At 38.1% G+C, this 9,730-nt stretch overlaps 1 long non-coding RNA gene across 1 annotated transcript; it reads left to right on the top strand.

Moving 5' to 3' along the window:
• Positions 1 to 1,115: 1,115 nt before the first annotated feature.
• LOC116692472 (uncharacterized) lies at positions 1,116 to 7,933 on the top strand. Its single transcript, XR_004332705.1, has 4 exons — positions 1,116 to 1,476; positions 5,922 to 5,972; positions 6,089 to 6,161; positions 6,300 to 7,933. It is a non-coding gene; the product is annotated as an uncharacterized LOC116692472 (long non-coding RNA).
• Positions 7,934 to 9,730: the final 1,797 nt, after the last annotated feature.

A 9,730-nucleotide genomic window follows, 5' to 3' on the forward strand; every position in this document is an offset into this window, starting at 1 on the left:
CTGCCCTTTATTAGAGCTTTACTTGCTTTGACCAATCTATGCTATGTATAAACAAGTGAATCTACCTGTATTTGGGTGCAGGACATTTAAGAACTAACTGCTGCACAGCCTCACCACCCAGATAGCTCTGTGGGAATTGTTTATATCCAACAGGATTCATTTTAACGCTTCACTTTCTACAGAGTTTTGAAATTCATGAAGAAAAAAAACACTTCTTGTGGTGCTTCATTCCACAGTCGATATTAACATTATCTTTATTGCATTACTAGCTTTATTGTTGTTGTCCACAATTTGCTGTTCCTGCATTTTTTTCTGAGTAGCAAAAAGGTATAATGTTAAGAAAACAGCTAGTTCTGTGGAATATCATACTTAGGTTAAAAGCATTTTGAATTGTGCAGCGGTACACTGACGTTTTGAAAATAACTCTTGTGTCAGATAGTTCCATTAAATTCTCCAGATTTATGACCTTTGTAGGAATGCAAGTCCTCCTAAGCTAGACATGTTACTTTATACTGGCAGTCTGTCACTCTTGTTGTAAAAGTAATGGCAGTAATTCTGTATCAACATCATAGCTGTAAATAGCCTCTTGTTATTACTAAAGTATGTAATCCTGGATTCACCATCAGGTACAGTCTGTTAAACACACTGTTTATTTAGGCAAGATGATTGTAGTGTATTGATATCCTGTGATACAGGACACAGTTTGCCTTTGCACTGCTGAGGCAACACCAGAGAAAGGCCATGCTGCATGGTGTCCTATGCCAAAGTTCCGCTCTGCAATGCTGCTTCCAGGAAGCTTTGTCATTCCGGACACACAACACTATCCTAACAACAGCTGTGTGTATAACCGGAGCTTTATGACATCACATACACTCAGTGAAAAGAGATAGGCTCATAAAGCTGTATTGATCTGGTATGGAGAGTACGGCCTTATCAATTATTAATTGTAATTTCATACACCCCCAAATTTTTCTGATAAACAAATACTTGTATTTATTTTTCTCATAGTCAGACACCACACATCCCATTTGAGTTAAAAAAAAAGAAGTTATTGTTCAGCATGAGTGAGAGCTTCGATCGCCAAGGACAGCTGGACAGGAAGCTACCGTTAATAACTGAACATTTGCGGACGAGAACAAATTAAAACATTGCTCCGAAAATTCTAACTAATGCCTTTTCTTCGCCAATCGACCTGAAATCTGTTTAAAAAACATGAAAAATGAACCTTACCATTATATAACCTGACGACACTTTCTTAAGACGCTAACTCTGTCAAGTAGCTAACATTAACGGGCCAGCTACAGTTACGGTAGGCACCGTTCTGGGTCTGGTTTCCTAGAAACGGTGTAAAACCATGTGTGAAACCATGGACATGTCTGAAACGCTTTAAGGATGGCTTTAAGCCTAATACCTTTCTCCTAGTGGTTTTCCTCTTAGCTGGCTGTGTCAGAAGTGTTACCCAATCAGCAGCGACGTGTAAGTAAACCTATTTTATACTTATTTGTCTTTGGTGAGCTAGCTAAACCAACTCGTAATATTAAAAAAGACAGCTGCGCATCTGCATACACATCAAAGTGTTCAACCACACAGTTTAATTTCGTGTTTGTCGGGGTTCGGTTAACTGCAATGTTTAGGTGTTATAACGTATAGGCTAGTTTTTAACCAACGTAGCCTACTAGCTAGTCACAATACACATTACGTTTTTTTCATTTTTTAAATTATTTTCTTAATACACACTCACACACACACACACACACACACACACATATTATATATATATATATATACACATAGCTAGTAGCATGCACTTCCTATTCTAAGGGCTAGCTAGTTACACGTTTTCGCCGGCTAGCAAGCTAATTTACTCATCCTGCAGAGGTGTTGCCAGATGGTAAGTTCATTCTTTTTAATACATTTTTTTGTGCATAGACTAACTATTTAGGAAAAGACCAAACATTTTTATTTAACAGTCTTTGACAGTTACTATGACAACCTGGGCCAAGATGTGTCACGTCAAAAAAATAGCTTATTCTGCACTGAACAAAAAACTGTGTTAATAAACGATTAGCTACATGTGTGAAAAAAACTAACTTAATTTGCAATTAACCTAATTCTGTCTTTATAATTTTTTTTTCTGTAATTTAGTTTTTTTTATTACTATTTCTTCAAAAATTAATTTAGGTTTCTTGCTAGTCAACACCCAGCATGGAATCATCTCCTCCACACATGCTGTTAAATTTTGATGCTGAATAATAGCAGATGTGCAGTGATGCAGAGAATAGCTTACACTGAACTTGACTTCATGACCATTTGATCCATTATCTTGTATTATAATCTGCGCTTACCTTCAGTGCCACTCATAGCCATATCTAGGAGTGTTGTCATCTCAGGTTGGACACAGTGGAAGCACTTTACAGATTCAGTGAAACCTTCAGAGATTCTGTCTGCATCTATCTGGGTCAGACGTAGTCAATCTGTGAGTCTATGGTGGCATACAATTACAGTTTTGTTTTTCTGACTGCCAATCTCTCTATTTTAAGGAGCCAGTGGCGTCATGTTGACAGCTACTAATCCTGAGACTATGTCATAACTGGCTGTGAACAAAGAGAGGGCCTCACTTAGAGGCAGGGTTTCCACGGGGTCTTAAAAAGTATAAAATTAAAAAATAAAATTGTGGGCCTTAATAAGTCTTAAATCCGTTAAAGTATTATGTTTTAGGTCTTAAATCATTTTAAACAGGTCTTAATTTTCCTACTTACATGTAACGCTACCCCTGTTGCTCATTGAAATGCTCCTGCAGCACTTTACAATTTTTAAATTTAATTTAGTGGTGTTGTAGTTCTTTCTTTGCTAGTCCAAATATAATTTGCTGCATTACAACTACAAATTAGCTGGCAATGTCCTGGCAAAAGTCAATCTAAAAACACAAAATGCCCTTAGAATGCATTATTCTACCCTACACTTTCTGATTACCATTTAGATCAGCAAAGTGGCCAGACTGATCCTTTATGTCAGTGGTGAGCATACTCTTCTAGCAGTCAATGTGGTAAAATAACCTTCTGTATAGCTCTAGTGCTGTTTAACCAGCATCATAATAATAATAATTAGTCTAATCTCACCAAGCCTTGGACCTGGATAAGCGTGACAAAATTTTATAGTGCAGCATTTCCCTGAATCAACTGAGAAATAATTAATTTGGTGATTATAATTTAATAAAAATGCATTTTTCTAATTATCAAATCAAAAGTATTTGCATAGGTTTAACAATTCTCCAACAACCAGCAACCAGCGTTTGATTTACATACGATCATGTTCCTTGTTGTACAACAACAGTATGGCAAAGTCAACGGATACTGCACATGCCTCATCTCGGCATGCTTGAATCCCCAGACGGAAACAACTTTTGATGATTTTATAGTCAAACCCCAAATGATAAAAAAAATGCCCTCTTGTCGATTTTGAGGACTCCCTAACTCAGCACCCCAATAACACAGGAGATGCCATTTTTGTTCAGCATTCACAGAAGCCTTTCTCTTATTTATCACAGCATCAGGTTTAAGAAACATCAGATCAAATGGCTGAAAAATATAGTTATAGTGTAGCTCTGCAGAAAGCATTATTTGACACTAATGTGGGAAATATTTCAATGGTGCTCACTCTGGACTGTAAAAATGTGGGTGTGTGCGCCTTTGTGTTTGTGAGTCTGCTTAAATGCACTGGAAATGTGTAGCTGACCATGCATCATCTCCACAGTTACTTAGGAGAATAAGGATCCTCATTTATTATTTCCCATTCACTGTGTAAATCCCATAGGAGGCCATTACCCGACCACTCATAGCCCTATCTCAGACCCAGTTCTCTATATTCTGTTGTCTTCATCTTGATTTTAACCAAAACAAATTTTATTGTCACATGGACTATTTATAACTGCTTTCACATCCATATTGTGCTACATTCCTCTTATGTTGAAGTTGTATGTTGTACATACATACAGCTGCAACACATGTAAATGAAAATTATCTGAAACAAATAGCCTAGGAAATATTTAAAAAAATGTATCTCTGAGAAAGCTCCTTCACTTGTTTTCAATAATAACTGATTAAAAGAGCTAAGGAGAGAGGAGGAGTGCGATGGACGTATGCTAGGCCTGACGGCTGACTCATTATCCACGGTCCAGCACGCAGGATGGTGAATGGGTCCAGCACGGGTCGAATGGCGGGTCAGCAGTGTTACACATGTCATGTGTATGAAATGTCTGTATCGTCATTTTGTTGCGCTGCATTTTTATGAACTATGATCTTCTGACCATGGGTCATATCTCTTGCCCAGGTCCAGCAGGCTCCGTCTCTCACGCTATTACTCTACGTACTGAAGTTAGTTGCATTCAATAACTTCGTCTGTGTTTTTTGCCGTGGCGGCCGCGATAGCAGAGTTACCAGCGGAAACACTGCTACAAATTCAGGTTTGCCTCTCATGCTTAACAATATACAGGTATGTTAATAACAATTAACACTGTGGACAAATGTCAGCAGTGTGGACCGGCGCTGTCTCTTTGTGTTGCTGGGAGCCTTGTGTGAGTTAATGGGGTTGGGGCTGCGCAGAGAGTAAGAGGAGAGAGAGTAGAGGAGAGATACTAACACAGGCACAGCTTTACGGAAGAAATGGGTCTTGTAATGCAACATTAAACCATATCAATATAAACAACATTGCTTCGTTTGTGAAGAGGCAGCGGATGCAAGGACATTAAGTGCACTGGTGCGACCTAGGAAAAATGTTAGTCGCACCCTAGCGCCCTGTGAGCTAACAGACATAAACTAGCACTGGTCACTGCTGTTGTCTGAAAAACAACCCAGACGGGACAAAATGTTGCGTTTACTGGTAAACTGGTAAACCTTGTGATTGACGTATGACCAACTGCTATCTGTTGTGGAATTTTCTTCACGTTACTCTGTCCTCTCTGAATGTCTACATCTAGAAACTAAGCTGCGCGGTGCGGTCAACAACTCTGACTGGCTCATGATCAGACAGTGGTTAATGGAGTGGTCAATTGGCTTTGCGAAAAAAATATGAAATGACGCATTTAAAATATCGCTCGATCACGCAGATTTGATTGTGGGAAGCCAAAATCGTGATCGTGATTAAAATTTGATTAATTGTGCAGCCCTAGATTCCTCTTCTGTTCATTCACTGCATTTTGTTAATTGATGAAAATAAACAATTAACACTTTCATTTTTGAAAGCATTCTTAGTTAAAGCATTTTCTCATACCTGCCTAAAACCTTTGCACAGCACTGTATGTACATAGTTTATTTCACCAATATATGGGTTTTTATCTGGGTACACATAAACCAATTACCAGTAAAGTAAACCAGTTAGTAAAGTCTCACATACTATTACAAAACTGCATACCAAAAAATAAACCTAGATTTTTTTTCATCGAGATTTAAAGACAGAAAGATACCGTAAGTGATGTTTGCCTCCAATTGTCAGTTATCAGTGGTCATCACTGGTCCAAAACTACTAATATGTCAAATAAGTGCACTCACCTCCTCAGGCTTTACTGTCTGAATTTTGTTTAAACTGTGCACAAGTTCCCCTTAGAGAAACATCTAAGTCATGCTGTGTCTTGTTGTTGCTAGAGTACTGTATATGATATCTCATCCACCACCCTGCAGTGCTCATCACTCCATCCTTAACTCTTTCATTGCTGCAGCTTAGTGCAAGGGCATCAGCTGTACAAAAGCAGAAGTCAGCCGTAGTCATTTGCACTGTTGTACTATTTTTACGGCAGTATTAATGGATGTAGTAGGACTGATGTTCAAAAAATGGGTCAACATATAAAATACAATTATTTTCCTGTTTTCTCCATTCTTTCTTAGAGATTAATCATGTCCTCTTGTGGATGTTTTGTTTATTTGCAGGACATTTTGTAAAGACGAGGCATGAGCAGACAAGCAGGAAATACCTGCAATGTAAGGCTGCCCTTTTGATTAAATAAGCAACAAATGTACAAATAATAGTAAAGATTTCACTACAGACTAATTAATTAAAAAGCTTAAAACCCCTCCTCTCGTTTCTGTCTCTTTAGCTACAGTCTCTCATAGAAGACTAATAAAGCACATTGACCTGGACCTACTTCATCAGTGCACGTCATGGCAAAAGTAAGACGTCTCTATTATTGCATGTATTCTGTGAACTATGCAAAAAACTAAAACTCCAAGCTGTGTTTATCACTGGTAACATCAATCTCTGGGTAGTCTCACAGACAGATCTAATCACTTTCTCTGATACCTTTGCAGAGCAGAATAAGCAGTCTTGCAGGACAGCATGGATGAACTCCTTACACAGAAGGCCCAGATTTATGGCTGTGGCCATAAGCAGGAAGGGACTCCACTGTCCCTGATTTAGCCTGACTCTGTTTGAGATTATGATGCTAATCCTCTCAGCTAAGGCTTTTGGGGTACTTTTGGAGTTTGCTGAAGAGGACTGACTCTCAGCCTCATGACCGATATCATTTTGATTGACTGATTGTTTATTTTTTCTTCCTCTCCTCTACTCAATAGTGCCATTACAGTGTGTCAATAAGAAGTGCCACAAACCGTGTAAATAGGTGATCTTTATAAAACCTGATGGTTATTTTCTAGCGGCTCCTGACAGACCTTTTTCACTAAGTTGCATTTTTGCCCGATTTGGTTTCTTAGCGAAACATCCTGCTGAAAAGAGCAGGTCCTAAAATACTGTAATACTGTTGATAGCTGTCTGAACACAGCAGTGGGAAATTAAAGACTTGGAGCTTAGCATACAGCTAGCCCTGGAAAGTGGTTATTTTTTTTTTACTAGTTGACCTACACCAATCAGTTGGCGTCACCAGCTGATTGGCTCACTGAAGCAGTGATGCCATCACATAGTTAGAGTACACCAAGTGTGCCAGATCTAGAGCCATTAGGCTATTCTACTTTTCTAGACTATTCTTCTTTTTTTCTTTTTTTTTTACCATAAGGGTTTTGTGTGGAAACAAAATTCCTATTCAAAATGTAGAAACACATTTAATGTGCCACTAGATGGCACATTTGCTTTGCTTTAGTTTCTTTACAATATTTGTTAATGGCCCCATGCCATTCAGTAATTCTTGGGGCAAGTCTTGTGTTATTGACATGTGTTTGCTACTGTTCATTATGCCTATTTATTTAAGGCATAGGCTAAACTTATTTAGATAAAAATACAATTTAAGAAAGACTGAAGCCCTGCAGAATCATTTATTTATTTTAATAATTTATTAGACTGTCCTTTTATTAGACAGGACAGCTGAAGATGGGAAAGGGGCAAGTGACAAGCAACAAAGGGTCAAAGATCGGAACTGAACTCATGGCCACTGCGATAAGGACTGAGCCTTTGTACATGGAGCGCACGCTCAACCAAGTGGGCAAACCAAGCACCCTCACATTTTTTATTTAAGTAACTGTAAGCTTTTTTTAAGCATAATTCACTTCTTACAAAAAGGTTCTGTGCAAACCCAGCAGTAAAACACTGTTAACTCTGTTTTAGGCATATCATTCTCTACAACAAATGCTTGTACTCCGAATGCAAAATGATTTGCTTACAGTATTTAAGTAAGATAGAAATAAGCTTGAAATGCGTATTCAATATTTATGAGACATTGTGGAAAATGTGTGGGTGTGTGGTAATTCTTGAAAATGTACCTGATTTCACAGTTTTGTATGATTTTCTAGGCTGAACTTGTAACCTAGCATAATTCAAGGAATCACATTTCCCACCTATCACTGTTCCAGCTTCTTATTAAAAAAAAAAAGAAAAGTTGGAAAAATCTGATCCCATTGAATAAATCATCCTAAAGACTAACAAATATACAAAATGTTGCAGTTTTACCCATTTAATTTCACTAGATGGCAATAGAGAACATAAAATTACAGTTTAACCCTCATTTTGTGTCTATATGTGTATGTTTTCTAACCTGCTCCAAATCACACAACAAAGTTTTGATCAGTCATAATTGGCTTTTCTAGGAAATATAAAACAAAAGCAGAAACCGTCTCCAGCCAACATATTTCTAATTACTAATGGCCGTGCTTTTAATAAGGAAGAGCTGTGGGTTCAACAAAAACTCATACATTTTTTTATTCAGTCACATGTGTATCTTTCATTTCCTGTATGTTTTTACTAATAATTGTTCAAAATTTCCAGTTAGTGCTTCCAGGAAGAGTTGATAGTCATGCTAATAATGAGAATGGGGACAGCAAACAAGTGGCAATGAATTCCTTATTCTAAGGTTCCAGTTAGTTTGACTTTGTACCATTCAGTGAACTCCTAATTTGATCTATAGTAAATATGAATAAATGTGAAGTTTAAATTGAACTGCTAATTTCTACAATTAGGAAAGTGCAAAGCTAGAGAATAAGATGCCACATCTGGACTATCCTCAGTGGGTCCTCCTGGTCCATCACTCTTTGCTGTGGTCACACCACATTTCCAAAGTGGCAAATGCACATGTTGACGGTTGTACCCTTTGCATTGTGGGACGAGTCTGTAAAAAAGAGAAAGTGAATACAGCCAACAGAGAAATCTTCTATACAGTATGTTTTAGGTGGTGTTGTCTGAATTTCCCAAAAATGTTAAAGAAGGGGTGATAGTTTGTCAAGTAAGGAGGTCTGCAACCTTTTAGTGCTGTTCAGTCTCGGGGGTGGGGGGGTCCACGATGTGAAGGTCATGATCAGTGCTTTGTTGGAACAGTTTTGTGATGCTCTCGCAGGAATGTAAGACCGGCACCCCCCGCATTGGTCTTCTCATGTCCTATCTACTACTATCTACCATTGAATACAGATGGAGCTAAAGCCTCAGCCTCCTCTGATGGCTTAAGGCCTTCTCTGTGGTGTGGGGTGAGCCAACAAATATGAGCTGAACCAAGCAGGAATGCGCCTGGCACCCTGTCTTTTTTCTAGGTCAGGATGGGGGGCGTCATAACTAGGGGAATGTGGTAAGAGGAGGGGAGGCTCTAATGAGACCCTGAAATCACTTAACAGAGACCAGGTGCTCTGTGTCTTGCTGTAGCAGTGCACTCCAGACAATAGACTGTCACTTTCAATTTACAAGAGCCACGAGCAAAGGAGGTCTGGACAAGGTCTAGATTTTGAATGCAAAACGTTTATTGAATAACAATGTTATTGCTTTGACACAAATAAAATAAAAACATTTACAAATATAAAATATATATATAAAAACAGATCCTATTACCACAGTTTGCAAAAGAATAATGAAAAATAGCTACAATGCCCATAGATATATATTTCTTCCTGTACAAAAATAGTTTTATCTGCAGACGTACTTTAATGTAACCTATATATAATATTTAAATAAAAGAATTCATATATACACATACCTGCAATAAAAACAAATATAGATTGCACATGTTTTTGTACAAACAATTTCAAGTATATTTCAATCCATGTGGACTGGCACAAATCTCACAGAATCTAAGGCATTTTCCCTTATACAGTGTCCAAAACTTGATATAAACTAAGAACTTCAGAGCTCGATAGCATATCTTCCTGTTTGGCATTGTGATGAGGATGTCTTTTCCTGATGATTCATTCAACTTTAAGTCCAAATGGAAAAGTGCAGACAAGTACTGACAGTTTGGAGCATGGTGGTAAAATCCTTAGAGGATGGCACTTATCAATGTCCTGGCCATGAAGAAGAAATGTGTAAGGTCCCA

The sequence above is a fragment of the Etheostoma spectabile genome, chromosome 1, assembly GCF_008692095.1.
Source record: "Etheostoma spectabile isolate EspeVRDwgs_2016 chromosome 1, UIUC_Espe_1.0, whole genome shotgun sequence".
Lineage (NCBI taxonomy): Eukaryota > Metazoa > Chordata > Actinopteri > Perciformes > Percidae > Etheostoma > Etheostoma spectabile.